The sequence below is a fragment of the Cyanistes caeruleus genome, chromosome 24 (assembly GCF_971803275.1).
Source record: "Cyanistes caeruleus chromosome 24, bCyaCae1.hap1.1, whole genome shotgun sequence".
Lineage (NCBI taxonomy): Eukaryota > Metazoa > Chordata > Aves > Passeriformes > Paridae > Cyanistes > Cyanistes caeruleus.
This window is the reverse complement of record NC_141724.1, coordinates 6,529,866-6,546,486: the sequence shown is the minus strand read 5'-3', so window position 1 is coordinate 6,546,486 and position 16,621 is coordinate 6,529,866. Positions and strand designations below refer to the sequence as shown.

At 50.3% G+C, this 16,621-nt stretch overlaps 1 long non-coding RNA gene across 1 annotated transcript; it reads right to left on the bottom strand.

Moving 5' to 3' along the window:
- Window positions 1–1,331: 1,331 nt before the first annotated feature.
- LOC147649439 (uncharacterized) lies at window positions 1,332–5,863 on the bottom strand. Its single transcript, XR_015279000.1, has 2 exons — window positions 5,675–5,863; window positions 1,332–2,439 (listed from the first exon to the last, which is right to left on the bottom strand). It is a non-coding gene; the product is annotated as an uncharacterized LOC147649439 (long non-coding RNA).
- Between the last annotated feature and the right edge of the window lie 10,758 nt (window positions 5,864–16,621).

Sequence of the window (16,621 nt, the reverse complement as noted above, 5' to 3'; positions counted from 1 at the left end):
AACCCCCTTACCCTGGCTGGGGCTCTCGGCCACCGATTTCATCCATGCGCATCTGAAAGAAAGCTGAGACAAAAGTCAAAGCACTGCAGGATAACTTCACAGATGCAGACATCTAGTGTTGATCTAGGAATATGTTCTAGACCCCAACTACACCCTACATCACAAATTTCAAATTACAGGGGCCTGGGACTTGGCCTTGTACACTTACAGCCAGGCTGGGCAGCAGGGCAGAGCAGCTCCGGGACAACTACATCCAGACACTCGTGACACACCAGACAACAGACGAGGGGACACAATGGGGAGACAAAACTCTGGGCCACAAGAACCGCCGCAAGGACTGAGAGAATGCGGAACGAGATGAGCCGGGTGAGAATGAAGGCGAGCTGATGAAGCTCACAGAACCCGGGAGGAAGAAGATGCTGACGGAATGACAAACTCCAGGAACCGCCAAGACGGATGCCCAAGAATCTTATGGCCGCAATCCTCTACCTCTCTTTGCGTTTCTTCAAGGCCTAAGCCGCAACAATGGATCCTCGCGGCACACGGCTGTTGACACAGCTCGGAACAAGACGTCTAAAAGACATCCGATCGGATGCTTTTCAAAAGAGACGCGATTCCAAGGCCTCTGAGAGCTGCCGAGCCAAGGAGCCCAGAGATTGGAGATGCTATAAGTGTGATGCTGGGGTTTCTGGTAAGCCCCCAGAAGAGATAGGGCAAGGCACATACAACACAAGAGGCACAAAAGACACAGAAGGCACGACGGACAAGTGACATGACGTGCCCCGAGGCTGCTCTGTCCTGCACACCTCAGCACTGTGAACAAAAGTGAGGCTCTCCCACCGTGCGGCCTAAGGGGCCACAGCCTGGACCTCCCCGTCCCCAAAGCTGACTCAAAAATCCCAGGTCACATGTCCCGACCCGGCACCCCGCTTTCATCCCCTCCGCAGGTCGTAGCCTTCGACTCAGCTCTCAGATGCCCAGCCGGGTGGATCCACATGGGGTGCGAAGGAAGGCCGTCTCGCCATCTGGGAAGTTCCTGCCATTGCCAGGATGTCATCTCCTGGTCAGCTACAACCAAGAAGACCAAATATCAATGCAGGATCTTAGTGGCACATCTGTGAAAACCCAGCACTTACCTTCTCTAGAGAATGCCCAGGTTCATGGGCTGCACACTTCACCCCACAGGGAGGCAGAGGCTTGCTTCACAGCAGTATTGGCTGACACAGCCAAATTACCACCACCTCAAGGAGGGGAGGAAGACTCTCCAGTCAGTGAGGGACAGGGAGCCCAGTGTACCCCAAGAATAGAAACCCCAGCTTATATGACACCAGTAGGCCCTATCACTCACTATCGCTTCCTGGCTGGCCCTAGCACCAGGGGTACTGCCTGCACCTCTCGTGGGTTCTGGCACTCTGCTGCTTTAGGGTTCCTGCCTGCAGCTGTCTCAAGGAAACGGGAGCGCTGTTAGGGCTACTGTTTAGGGTTTGAATAGTCCTGTACTCTACCTTATATCCCAACCTGTACCCCTTTTATTTTCACTGTTTGTCTCCAGCCCTCGAGCCCTTGACCTCTGAAGCCCTCCCTCAGCCTCTCCGTGTCACTGCCAAGCTGCCCCGCTGAACCCTACAAACTTACAACCCTACGCTTGCAACCGGGGATGCTCCTTATCCATAGGCCCCAAGAGATGTCCCTTAGCCCGGACCAGGCAATCCACAGTTGCTCCCTACCCTACCTAAGTTTGGCCCTGAGACAGGGCAGAGGCTGACAGAGCCGAACTCTTTGCGGAGGCCAGGCACGAAGCCTTACCAACCGCCGCCTCGAGGAGGGGTGGGAGCAATCCCCGGCTGCGGAGGGACAGAGAGCCCAGGGTGGGGCGGGGCGGGAAACCCCCTGTTTCCCCAACCCTGCGGATCGTCCCCCCACTATCTCTTCCTGGCTGGCCCTAGCACCAGGGAACTGCCTGCACCTCTCGGGGGTTCTGGCACTCTGCTGCTTTCGGGTTCCTGTCTGCAGCTGTCTCAGGGAAATGAGAGCACTGTTAGGGCTGCTGTTTAGGGTTTGGGGTGGGGTACACCTGAACTCCACCTTACCTATATCCCTTCTTTTCACTGTTTGCTCAGCCTTTTTTTCTTTGAATTCTTTCAACAGATTGAGGGCACCGGGGAGGGACTGCCACGATGAAATCAAAAGGGAAAAGGAGAAAGATCACCCCTGCAAATCCACACTGGCTCAGCTGTTCAGGTGCTGCTTCCTGGCAAAAATCTTTGTCCATCACCACCTCCTTTAAGCAGTACTCCAAGTCCAAGTGCATCCAGGTGCTCCCCCAGACCCTATGAGATCCTCTCACCGTCACTCCATCAGATGCCACTGGGAGCCCACCAGAAACTCCTCTCCTCCAGCAGTTCCATGCCAACGTTGTTTTGCCACTTGTATTTGGCCCTGTAATAACGGCAAAATTGTTGCCCTCTGTCAGGTACGTGTTGTTAGACACAGGTTTTTCCATGGCCATCTTTTCAAGAATGAGGTGCCATCCCTGCTTGATTGCTAAATTTTCGGTAAATTCTGGAAAACCTAAATAAGAAAAAAAAATCTAAGACACTGACAAGTTAATACGGGAACCTTTACATCACTAAACTAGTATGTCTTGAAATAAAGTGAATTCTTCCAAGCCTACTACAAAAATCATATTCCTAAGAATAAAATAACCAAAAAATAAACAGCATCAAATTCCCACCAATGTCATCAATAAAATCACAATACCTCCACCAACCAAGGGAAAAAAATCTTAACCCCCTCAAAGACTCAACACTGAAACACAACTCATCCTAGCATTTCAACTAACATTGCTAAAATAAATTTTCATAACAAATATTCCCTCTATCCACATCACCAATACTACATAAAACAAATAGAGTACTCTCATCACAGCACCCCCGAATCAAAAACCTAAATTGCCCTAAAATCTTTAAAATAATCACAAATTAACCCCAAAATAAAAACAAATAACAAATAAAAAAATAACAAAAAACCCAAAACAGGCAACACAAACAAAACCAACACTGTACAACCAACTACCAGCAAAAACAGATGCTATGCTCTTTCACTAACAGTTCTTATCACATCAGCAAAGTTAGACATAAATAAAAAACAACGCTATTGAACTCCACACAACAAATCACACCAACTATTAAAAAATAATCAGATCAACTCGCTAAACTCAAAACCATTCAACTAACCCTAAACATCAGCAGAAAAAAGCCCCAAAGCTCTACCTTTATACTAATACCTAAATACTCACCAATACTCTATAAAAAATTTAATAGCTCATTAAAAACAAAAAAACAATCTAAACTACTAAAAAATTAAAAAGCATCACCCCCAAAAATATACCTATGAAAATCCACCATATAAATGCCTGCCCCCAGAAATGAAACTAAGAAACACAACGGAAAGAAATCCAAACTTATCATCAACACCTAAACTAGAAAATACAACATTAAATAAATAGAACATATACATTATTATACACCAACTACAAACAAAATAAAATGATACAATCAATTACTAAGTCACCTTAAAACCAGTCAATGAAAAACTTTCAAAAATTGAAAACTGCATCTAACAAAAGCCACCTAATTAACACCCAAAACTCAGCTAACCAAACAAACCCTACCCAATCTGAACCCCAACATACAATAAACAAAACCCAGTAATACATATCGAAATCTATTTTAATTGATTCTACCTAAAATACAAACCCATTCATAGAATCATCTTTATTCAAAAAATAAATTTCACATAGTATACAACACAAACAAATCAAACAACACACTGTGTACCACCAAAAAAATCTAATATTGAATAAAAATCACATATAAATATCTCTGCTTACTAAATATTACCGCCACTATTTATATTTACCTGTATCTGTATAAAAGCATATTTAAATTTAATAAACATTAATTTGACCTCTAAGCCAAATATATACAATAAAAAATAAAATGTCCTTAAATTACATTATATTATATCCTCATCATCCGCTTTATGCCCAAACAAATTCTGTAACTTCAAAACTAAAAAAGAAAAAATTCTTTGAACATACAATCTATATACAATACTAATACAGCCTCACTCAAATTCTCTCTCAACTCTACTGCCTAACACAACAAAAAATGCATTTTTTACTTTTTCAAACTAATTTCTCATTTATTAGTGAATACAAAATAATTGCCAGAACCGTAACAACTACTTCTAAAACTATTCAACTTTACTCCAATCCAAAAACCCAAGCTACCACCAAAACACCCCACGGCTCAAAAAGATCCACGCCACAGCCCAACTCCAAAAACATCCAAACCACACGTGCAGAAAAACCTTCTAAAGCTCCTGCTCTTTTCTCCACAACAAAGAAATTATCTAACATTATTCATCCTTTTTTTCCTCTTACCTATGCCCTACTTATTAAAATAAACATTTTTTTTTCACTTTTCCTCAAAAAAAAATTGCTTTAAAATCAATTAAGAAACAGACTGAAACCTGACTTCTATTAAGAAACACATTCATTTTAAAACGTTTTTCTCCCAGTTTGTCTCAAATCTTTCCAAAGTTTGGATCCTGTTCCAGTGCACCTGAACCAAATCAACCTGCTCTGGCTCTGGAAACATCAGCAACACCAAACCCAGAGCACGAAGCACCTCGCCCTTCCTACCCCGCTGTCCCTCGGCCCTGCTCTCTCGCATCCTACGCTGCAGAGCGCTGGGAGCCAGGTTCAGCCCTGAGAATTGTCACATCCATTCCCTCGGACATTCCAGCTTCCACGGGGATATTGCGGGGACCCCCTGCATTCCATTCCCCAGTACAGCACCAAGACAAAGTTCTCACTCGGCCCACGTCTCCAGAAAATCGCGTGCAAGGCTTAAATAAACCCCGAGGCTTGAGAAATACAGTCTGCCCGAAAAGCCCAGCTCTGCATCCAGGGGTAATGAACATCACAAACAGATTCATGCACCCCAGATGCACGGGACGCTGTCAGCTTAGACCTGCAGTTAACTTGGCAATGGAAAAACTGGAGCTCGAAGCCCTCCTGCGAGGGTACAAAAGGTATTGGACACAGTTTCTAGAAGGCGCCACATCGTTATTTAAAGGCGCAGCTCGGCTAAAGAGCAACACCGACAAAGCCCCGAGACAAAAAGCCCGGCAGGTCGGGCTTTTCCCCCTCCCCTCCTCCCAGCGGCTTTTGCCAGCGCACTCTGAAGCTGACAAGCCACAAGTGTCCCCCAGCGCCCCCGCCGGGACTCGCTCCCGGGCTGGCGCCGCTCCAGGTGCGGGGGGACCGGGGGAGCCACGCGAGCCCCGGCAGCGGCGGCACTCGGCACCCGGGGGCGGCCCCGCGCTCCCGGCCGGAAAGCGGCTCCTCCGGCGGGCGGGGGCAGCTCTGGCCCCGGGAGAGCCCGGCCCGCCCAGCGGCACCGGGACCGGCCCGAAGGGGCCCCGGCAGTGCCCGAGCCCTGCGCCCAGAGCGGACAACGAGGCCGGAACACAGCTCCACGCCGCGGCTCCCGCCTGCCGGCTCGGCAGAGCCTGCCTCTCCTCCACACGGCTCTGTCGCTCCCTGGTAAGAGGAAATCAAAAAGGAAAAGGAGAAAAACCCCACTGCGAACTCGCACTGGCTTACTTGCTCCGATGCTGCTTCCAGACACAAAGGTTTCTCCCTCGGCACCTCCTTTAAGCAATGCTCCATGTCCAAACACATCCAGCTGTTCTCCCAGATCCTATGAGATGGTCTCAGTACCATTCCATGAGGTACCCTCAGGGAGCCCACCATAAACCCCTCTGCAACTCTGCAACTGCTCCATGCCCAAGCAAAGTAAGATAAACCCTCCCCCTAAAATAGCCCCAGGCAGGACCCACCCATTCTTTACCATAACTGCTCACACCTGGGGCTGCTCTCAGAGCTCATCAACCTCACTGCTCACACCTGGGGCTGCTCTCAGAGCTCATCAACCTCACTGCTCACACCTGGAGCTACTCTGAGCGCTCATCAACCTCACAGTTCAGTTTGTGCTGTTGCCATCCTACGGGTAAGGGGAGAGGCAGAAGGAACTTGTTGCTCATTCCCTGGACGGCTCATTGTCTGCACCTGACACACTGGGGCACCAGGATTTCCTTGCTATGGATGAGGACACCTCTCCTTCTTCTGGTGCCCAAGGCTGAAAATGGAATTCCACCTCCACAATTCCATGTGTTTAAGTTTCATAATTCCCAATGTAATTCCCCAGGGATCATAAGCTATCACCTCTAATTTTTCTTCTAGAATCACTGCTAAATTGCCTTTCTGTGGAAGTGCTTGAGACATGGATGCAGAGTTCAGGGGCTTGTTTATGGCTTATCCTGACAAGCACAAATGAAATCCAAACACCCACAATTACAGGGAAATATGGATAAAGTTTATAAATACTCCCCTTCCCTCCAAATCCCTGACAACCTCCCACTGACCTTTTACTCTTAACCTCTGAATTTTGACCTTTGTCTCTTGACTTTAGCTCTCTGAAGTTTGATTCCCTGATAATTGACCTTGAACCACATAACCTTGGAAAATTAACCCATAACATTGGACCTTGGACCCTTTACTCTTGATCTTTGAACACTGATGTCGTGGTTTTAAACCAATAACTAAGAAAATTACTTACTTCTTGCTGTGAGATATGGATTAGAACAAGAGCAAAACAGGCATACAACTTAAAAGGGAAAAAAAAAGAAAGTTTATTGACAAACCACAATAATAAGAACACCAGAATAAACTTCCAGAAAAACCTTTCCATCCCCTATCTACCCACTATTCCCTTGTTCACATGACAACAGAGACAAAAACTCTGGAACTCTGATGGTTAAAACAGTCCCACTTCTTGCTAGTCTTTTCACCAGTCTTTATAGAGAAACAGAAGTTTCTTCCTGTTAATTTATGGAGTTTCTCACAAGAAAACTATTTTGTTATAGTTTTCTATTGCCCTAATGTTAGCTGCTCAGAGCTGCTATTATTAGAGTTCACTCCTCCCATTTTCACATCACTCTGAAGTGCATATGGGCCATGAGTCTAGAGATAGCATTTTTAAGGATAAGTTATTCAAAGGCAAAAAAAAAAGTCTTCTTCATCTGTTTCTGTGAGCTTCACCAGAAAACAGTTTTCTCATTGCCTCTCAAGGCTTCAAATCTCCCAGCACTTCACTGTACTATAATTACTCTTTACTCAAATTTACACTTTGAACACTATTCCTCTCTAGATCCTGTATCATGAATTAAAGGAGTTCTTTTCAGGACTTCATTGTCCATCTCCATAGTTTTAACAGGGAGATATTTCAGCTTAATTAAAGCATCTTCTTAATTCTCTACCTTTCCTGAAGCTTCTTTTCTTTCCTGTCACTGGTAGTTTATAAAGTCTCTTTTCATGTTGATCTCTCTCTCTCTCTCTCTGGATAAAAAGATTAATCCGCAAGTCTCATCTGGGTAATGAAAGAGTTAAAATCTTGCCCAGGCTTTTGTAGATGGTTCGGAGATCTCTGCTGAACAGGAGCTGGAGCCGTCTGCGATGGGAAGTTCCTCATGGCTGCTCTGGAGCGTGTAGTTGCTGCTCCAACCCGCTGCAAGTCCAGGGCCTCTCTCTTTCTTCACTGGGCAGTTTCTAGTGAATTAGTTACAGCAAAACCTGCAGCCGAGCCAGAGATCGGCTCGGCCCGGCCCGGGCCCGAGGAAAACCTTCCCCAGGCCCCCCCATCTCCCGGCCGGGAGACGCGGCAGGCCCGGCCCCATCCCCACCCGGCCGCATGGCCTGGGCAGGGACGGGAGGCCTGGAGCTCCGCCACCCTCCACAGCCAGAAAACAAAGAGAACCCAGAGAGCTCTGCTTTTACATTTTTAAGGTAGGGTTCACAAGTTGATCCCACTTTTCAATGGCCTAAACTGCTGTCAATTCCCAGCAATGACCAATAATTGGTCAGGAGAAAAGACTCCAAGCACTTCCCAGCAACTCCAACTCCCTTAAAGGTAAAGTAACTCCATGACAACTGACCATTCACATGTGACCCTTGAAGTTTGAATCCCTGATTTTCAATTTAACCATTGACCCCTGACCTTTTGCCCTTGACCTCAGCCCTTTGACACTGTCACAACATCAATATTACTGACCTACAGTGATTTCAGCATATGAATGCTACCATAGTTATCTCACCCAGCCATGTCAATCCCACTATCAGTCTCTATATCCCAGCCCCACAGTGATTTTAGCTCCAGTCCTAGTGACCCTGTCCCTGCCCCAGTGATTTCAGCTCTTGGCCCACAAGCTTTATTTCACTGCAAGCTCTCTTCTTCCAGCTCCAGATGCGTGTTTCTCAAATGCTGCTGGCTGAAACTTCCCCAGCTTCAAGGAGCAGGATCTTCCTCCTTTCTCCAGCTAGGCAACATTTCAGATCCCATCCTAGGGCCTAGAAACCCACCCCACAGTCAATATCCCAGCCCCGCAGTGGTTTCCTCTCCAGCCCTACAGTGGCTATCACAGACGCAGGCAAAATCCCAGCACTGCCAGAGTTTCAGGTCCCATGTTACAGTCCCATTTTTTTGGCCCTACCCATCTTGTTCTATTTCCAGTCACAGGACCCAGCCCAAACATCCATATCACAGGCCTACAGTGATTCCTGCACACAGATCCTACAGTGACAATCCCATAATCAGTCCCTATCCCTGTCGTTCCGATTGGGAACAGCTAGAAAGAAGGACACAAACTCTCAAGGGAGTTTCAACACGAGAATTCCCTAGTTTATTGCTTCAGGCCTGTCTTTTAGACAGATACGTGGAAAGTACAGAAAGGAAACTCTTATTGGTTAACAAAGTGCTACATCACCATCATTGGTCAGGGGCACACTGCCCCCCTGACTCTCTCCTGCAAGGTAAACAAAAGGACAGACAAACAGCACCTGGCAGTTGTTTTCTGTCTCTGAGGATTGTTTTGAAATCCTCCTTTGAATTCCCAGGCTAGTTTCTCAGGCAGGACTGAGAGGCCATGGGCCTGCAGTTTCTGCAGCTCCCTGCAGCCTGTTCCAAAGCTAGCATCCATATATCCCAGCCCCACAGTGATTTCAGCTCTAGACCTGGAGAGCTCTTCCCAGCCCCAGTGATTTCAGTTCTTGGCCCACAAGCTTTATTTCACTGCAAGCTCTCTTTTTCAAGCTCCTGATGAGTGTTTCTCCAACGCTGCTGGCTGCAACTTCCCCAGGTTCAAGGACCAGGATCTTCCTCCTGTCTCCAGCTCGGCAACATTTCAGCCCCCACCCTAGGACCTATAAGCCTACCCCACAGTCCCTATCCCAGCCCCACAGTGATTTTAGCTCTAGCCCTGAAGAGCCCTTCCCAGCCCCAGTGATTTCAGCTCTTGGCCCACAAGCTTTATTTCACTGCAAGCTCTTCTTCCAGGTCCAGATGCGTGTTTCTTCAATATTGCTGTCTGAAACTTCTCCAGGTTCAAGGAACAGGATCTTCCTCCTGTCTCCAGTTCAGCAACATTTAAGCTCCCACCCTAGGGCCTAGAAGCCCACCCCACAGTCAATGTCCCCACCCCACTGTGAATTCAGCAGCAGCCCTACAGCGGCTATCACAGACACAGGCAAAATCCCTAACCCTAACCCATTTCAGGTCCCATGTTACAGTCCCATTTTTTTGGCCCTACCCATCTTGTTCTATTTCCAATCACAGGACCCAGCCCCAACATCCATATCACAGGCCTACAGTGATTCCAGCACACAGATCCTACAGTGGCAATCACATTATCAGTCCCTATCCCAGCCCCACAGTGATTTCAGCTCTTGGCCCACAAGCTTTATTTCACTGCAAGCTCTTCTTCCAGCTCCAGATGCATGTTTCTTCAATATTGCTGTCTGAAACTTCTCCAGGTTCAAGGCACAGGATCTTCCTCCCGTCTCCAGCTCGGCAACATTTAAGCTCCCACCCTAGGGCCTAGAAGCCCACCCCACAGTCTATGTCCCAGCCCCACAGTGAATTCAGAACCAGCCCAACAGTGGCTATCAAAGACACAGGCAAAACCCCGGCACTGCCAGCATTTCAGCTCCCATGTTATGGTCCCATTTTTTTTCCTCTATCCATCTTCTTCTATTTCCAGTCATGGGACCCAGCCCCAACATCCATATCACAGGCCTACAGTGATTCCAGCACACAGATCCTACAGTGGCAATCGCATTATCAGTCCCTATCGCAGCCCCACAGTGATTTCAGCTCTAGCCCTGGAGAGCTCTTCCCAGCCCCAGTGATTTCAGCTCTTGGCCCACAAGCTTTATTTCACTGCAAGCTCTCTTCTTCCAGCTCCACATCCGCTTCTTTTTCCCCCCTCTCTGCTAGGTGAAGCTGCTCCAGGTTGAGACAAAGGGTCTTTGTTCTTGGTTCCAGCTCTGAGGTTTCACCTCTAGGCTGAGAAATGCCACTCCAACCCCATCCCAACCCCAAAGCAATCTTTACTGTATTTACAGCCTGCCCCGTTGTTCACCATTCTATGCTTCCTTCCCACATGTACAGTCACGATCCCCTCAGAACAGTGTTTGCAGCAGTCCCCATCCCAGCCCCAGTGATTTCAGCTTCAGTCCCACAAGCTTTATTTGACTGCCAGCTCTTGTGCTGCACTTCTGCCTCCTCATCTTCCCAGCAGTGCCACATTCATGACGCTTTCTGGCTCTCCAGGCAGGATTTCTGTTTAGCTCTAGCTCTCTGTGGTTTGAGCTTAGCTCTTGAACCCACATTCCAACCCCAACCTGACCATCCTTACTGGAGGAACAGCTCTGCAAGGCCCTATCCCAGCCCTTACACTGATTTCAGCTCCAGCCATGGAGTTCGCATCCCAGCTCCATATTCCTTATCCCAGCCCCACAACAGTTTTACCCTAAACCCTACCAGGTTTCTGTCTGCTCCAGCTCTGCTTCCTCAGTTCCTGCTCTTCAGCTTCCCACTACTGGTGGCTGAAAGCTGCTCCTGCTTCTCACTGCAACCCAGGGCTGTTGATAAGGCCACAAGTCAGTTATTATTATCACTTCAATGTCTCTAGATATTGTCCTACCCACCCTAATGGGAGCCCAACTTTGGGGACACTTGAGGCCTCAAGCCCAACAGGTACCTTCCCCCTCCCCCTGGGTCTCAGCCCAGCACTTGCCCAAAGGCCCCCCCTCACCCCCCCCAGGCATTACCAGGGGCTGGGAATAGCCATTGGGCCCCTGCTAGACCATCCCAAAAGGTGCCCTTGGGCTGGTTCTCAGGCCCTGGAGCCCTCCCAGCCCCCAGACCCTCAGACTCTCCTTGGTACCAGCAGACAGGGGCTGCTAATCCCCCAGGCACCTCCTGCAGGCCCTGAGCTGCAGCTCCATCCCCTTCCCCCATGGCATTTATCCAGCTCCAGCCGCAGTATTTCCATTGCCCCACATTGGTTTAGGCATGATTCCAGTGCCAAGGTCTTTATTCCACACCCTGGGGCTTTATGTCTCCACTGGTCCCACAACGGGTGTTTCAGCCCCAGCCCCACAATATCTACTGAATTAACATCAGCTATCCAGCAAAAATGCCCCTCAAGTAATTAATTCTAATAATTAATTAATAAATAGTTGATTAATATTTAATTAATAATTAAATAATAAATTATAACTAATTGATAATTACTTAATCAATATTTAATAATTAATAATTAATAATATTTGATTACTATTTTATTTATAATCAATAATAATAAATATTAGCTAACATATAAATATTAATTATTGATAGATAATATTTAATTAATATTTAATAGTATTAAATAATAATTAGTAAATAATAACAGACTTATAAATAATGAATATTTAATTAAATAATTATTAACAAATAGTATTTAATAATAGTAGATAATATTTAATCATTATTTATTAATACTTAGTTAAACTAATACATATAAAGATAACAATATATCTTGTTAAAAGTAATTATAATTAATAATTATTATTTTAATAAAACGAGCAAAACAAAGCAATGTAATAAAGAAAATCGTTATTATTTTAAATAAAATCAAACTAAAATAATAAAAACTAAAAAATCCCAGCTTTATTCCCGATATTTTAAACATTATCTTCAATCCAGAAACTACAAAACAGCTCCTCTCTGTCCCGCAGAAGCAGCAGCTCGTCTCCCTGTGCCACTCCAGACCCCGCACCCGCCTCCGGCCGCCTGAAAAGCCCAGGACGTGGCAGAAAGAATTGGCCACGACCGGCCCCGCCACCCCAGGACACCGCCGGCCCCCAGATGCTGGCCCCGGCAGACGCGGGCATGGCGCCCAACCTCACCGGCGCTCCCCAGTTCAGTGAGCGCAGGGCTCCCGTCCTGGCGCACCAGCGCTCCCTGGATCGCGCCTGCGCAGCTCCCGCCGCCGCCCGCCGCCGCCGCCGCCTCTCCACCGCTCGCCGCCTCGCCGCCGAACTAACGCCCGCACCCCTCCAGCTCACGCTATTTATAGCCCACGGCCGGCCAGCCCAGCCAATCACAGCCCAAGGCAGCGCCGGACCCGCCAATCCCAGCCCGCCCGTTCCCGCCGCGCTCGCCTCCGCAACCCCCCGCTGTCCCCTCAGGCCCCGCTCCCGCGATCCCCCCCGCTCCCCCCCTTCTCCCCGTTTTTTTGGGCGAAATTACGGCCGGGACCTGAACGGGGAGCCCCCGCCCACCCTTCCCGGGACCCAGCAGCACCTCTCGGGGCTGTGGCAGCTCGGCTCCGCCGGCTCCCAAAGCGACAGCAGCCGGAGCGGCACCCCAGCAAAACGGGGGAGCGGGAACGGGCCGCGACTGAGCAGGCTGAGCTTGGCGGGACCACGCCTGGATTCAAAGGGTGGCTGTGATTGGCCAGAGCGGAGCAAGGCGGGCCGGGATTGGCGGAAGCTTTGAGGCTGCGGCCCATGGGAGCGCGAGGCGCTCAGTTGGGCGGAGCCAGGGGTGCTCGCAGGGTCCGCCGCACCTTTTAGCGCCGTGTCCCTACTCCCGGCCGTGTCACTTTACACACTTAACGCTATTTCACCCCTCCCTGCTATTTACAGACACCGCCCCGCTCACTCCCTCCCCAGGCTCGGCAGCCGCGGAACTGCCGTAGCTCCCGCTGCCACCTCCCCCCCGTCACCCAGCGGAGCGGGGCAGGGCCCCGGTCAGGGCACAGCGGCAGTACCGCTCTGTGCCCACAAGAGCTCAACATAACATAACTGACTCAAAGGCAGTTCACACAAGAAGGGAAAGAGGAAAGAAAAAAACATCTGCGGAGCTCAAAAGCAGAAACTCTGTATCCGTGTGCACTAACATCCATGATTTTTTACATTTCCATTTTTTCTTTACATTTGACTTCATCCCCAACAGTTGTCTAAGAAATAATGTTATTAAATCTTTGTTTCTCTTGGTACACTGTGAGAACTTGGTGTTGCTCTGTATGTGTGGCTTTGGCCACGCTTGTGGACATGTAAAGCCAGTACTTGGAGTCTTCTGGACACATAATGAGCAAAGTGTGTCGGAGGGCCCCAGTGGATAAATTGCTGTTCTGTACATCTGTAGTGGTGCTGAGTTTTCCTTTGGTTAAGGAGACCTTAACCACGTTCACTGTGGGGAAAGCTGATGGACTCCTGACTGCAGGGCTGGGGTGATGGTGCTGCCTTCTGCATGCCTTTCCTTTGTGGACACAAACCAGTGGAAAAGCAAGGCCCTGAAGCAACCAGGATCCTCCTGAGAGGGCCACTCCGTTCCAGCAGCAGTGCTGAACACACTCCCCCTCCTCTCCCAGTCCTGGCCAGTGCTACAGCATGCAGGGGGAGCTGCCTGGGGAAAATGGAATCTTGGCCCTGCTCCACCAGGTACCAACCTCTTCCTCTGCTAGACAATGTGCCTTCACACAAAAGATGAGTCCCCAAAGGATGGGCCTTGCAGGCTCTTGCCTTGGAGTGGGAGCAGCTCCACCCTGCTTTTATTCTGGTGGCAGCTTGCTTCCTCCCAAGGTAGAGACTGGTGCTCCCAGGGTGAGCACTCCCGGTGGAATGGCCAGGCCTCCCAGCCCTGCAGTTTAAAAAGGAGCACAGACACACAGAGAGAGAACCATGGACAGGTGAAAAAGAAATGCTCCGTGAGGCGAGGCTGGCTTGAACAGCTGCATCCTGGGCATTGCTTTGTTGTCTCACATCACCCAGCTCTGCAGCCAAGAGGCCCCTGTGGTCTGTAGCACCCGCTTGGTGCACGTGGGACCGCTCGGGGAAGGCGGCCAGAGCAGGACGTACTGGGGACCCGGGTGCAGCAGCCACGTAGAAATGCTGTGAGGTCCAGAGACACCGAGCGGTACGGCCAGCCCGGGTCACAGCCACGCTGGAAGGGGAGCGGGAGCTGAGAGTATGGGATGGGGTCATACTTTGTTCCAAGGCAGGTAAATTCCCCATCATTTTTCCTTGTTATTTTGAACTCTAACAACATCAAACACTTTGTGCTTCGCTGCGTTTAACATACAGTTTTCCAGCGAGTTGGCTGCTCACGGTTTTTCTCTGTTTCACCACAAAATTGGTTGTAAGATCTTTTGGATCAAATCCCAACATCTCCCTTTACTCGTGGATTAGGAAGGAAAATGTTGAAATATCCCGAATTTCACCCCAAAAGCCTCCCAGGATTTCCTCCCAAAATCCCCCAATTTTCACCCCAAATCCCCAGATTTCAGCGCCAAAATCCCCCAGGGTTTCACCCCAAAATCCATCCTGAGAGTCCAGAGTTTCTGGAACCAGTCCGGTGGTTCTAGACTATTCTGCTGGACCCCGCTCGGTGCTGAGGTTCCAGATCACGCAGGACAGTCCAAAACACCGGGAGAACCTCAGCAGCCTTCAGGACCCTCGGGATGGATCCAGAACCTTCTGGAAGACACTCAGCACCCTCAGGATGGATCCAGGACCTCCTGGAAGATGCCCAGGACCCTCGGGATGGATCCAGCACCTTCTGGAAGGCACTCTGCAACATCGGGACACATCCTGCACCTTCGGGAAGGCACTCAGCACAATCGTGACGGATCCAGCACCTTCTGGAAGGTGCTCAGCACCCTCGGGACGGATCCAGCACCCTCGGGACTCATCCTGCACCCTCGGGACGGCGCTGAGCACCCTCGGGACTCATCCTACACCTTTGGGATGGTGCTGAGCACCCTCGAAATGGTGCTCAGCACCCTCAGGACTAATCCTGCACCCTCGGGACGGTGCTGAGCACCCTCGGGACGGTGCTGAGCACCCTCGGCACTCATCCTGCACCCTCGGGATGGTGCTGAGCACCCTCGGGACGGTGCTGAGCACCCTCGGGACTCATCCTGCACCCTCGGGATGGTGCTGAGCACCCTCGGGACGGTGCTGAGCACCCTCGGGACTCATCCTGCACCCTCGGGATGGTGCTGAGCACCCTCGGGATGGTGCAGAGCACACTCGAGACTCATCCTGCACCCGCGGGACTCATCCTGCACCCTCGGGATGGTGCTGAGCACCCTCAAGACTCATCCTGCACTTTCGGGATGGTGCTGAGCACCCTCAGGACTCATCCTGCACCCTCGGGACTCATCCTGCACCCTCGGGATGGTGCTGAGCACCCTCAACACTCATCCTGCACCCTCGGGATAGTGCTGAGCACCCTCAACACTCATCCTGCACCCTCGGGATGGTGCTGAGCACCCTCGGCATAGTGCTGAGCACCCTCGAGATGGTGCTCAGCACCATCCCGAGGGTGCAGGATGAGTGCCGAGGGTGCAGGATGAGTGTTGAGGGTGCTCAGCACCATCCCGAGGGTGCAGGATGAGTGCCGAGGGTGCAGGATGAGTCCCAATGGTGCTCAGCACCATCCCGAGGGTGCAGGATGAGTGCCGAGGGTGCAGGATGAGTCCCAATGGTGCTCAGCACCATCCCGAGGGTGCAGGATGAGTGCCGAGGGTGCAGGATGAGTCCCAATGGTGCTCAGCACCATCCCGAGGGTGCAGGATGAGTGCCGAGGGTGCAGGATGAGTCCCAATGGTGCTCAGCACCATACCGAGGGTGCTGAACACCGTCCCGAGGGTGCTCAGCACCATCCCGAGGGTGCAGCATGAGTCCCGAACGTGCTCAGCACCATCCCGAGGGTGCTCAGCACCATCTCGAGGGTGCAGGATGAGTCCCAAAGGTGCTCAGCACCGTCCCGAGAGTGCTCAGCACCATCCCGAGGGTGCAGGATGAGTGCCACGTGTGCAGGATGAGTTTCGAAGGTGCTCAGCACCGTCCCGAGGGTGCAGGATGAGTCCAGAGGATGCTCAGCACCATCCCGAGGGTGCTCAGCACCATCCCGAGGGTGCAGGATGAGTCCCGCGGGTGCAGGATGAATTTTGAAGGTGCTCAGCACCATCCCGAGGGTGCAGGATGAGTCCCGTCGGTGCAGGATGAGTCCCGAGGGTGCTCATGACGCGGGGACATGAAGACGCATGGCGGGGACTGGACAGTGGCTGGGCTGGGCGGTGACAGACGCGACGCGGGTGTCAGCAGTTGTAGAGCCGGGGTCCCGTGCCTGTTCTCTTTCTCCCCCTCGGCGGTTTGAGA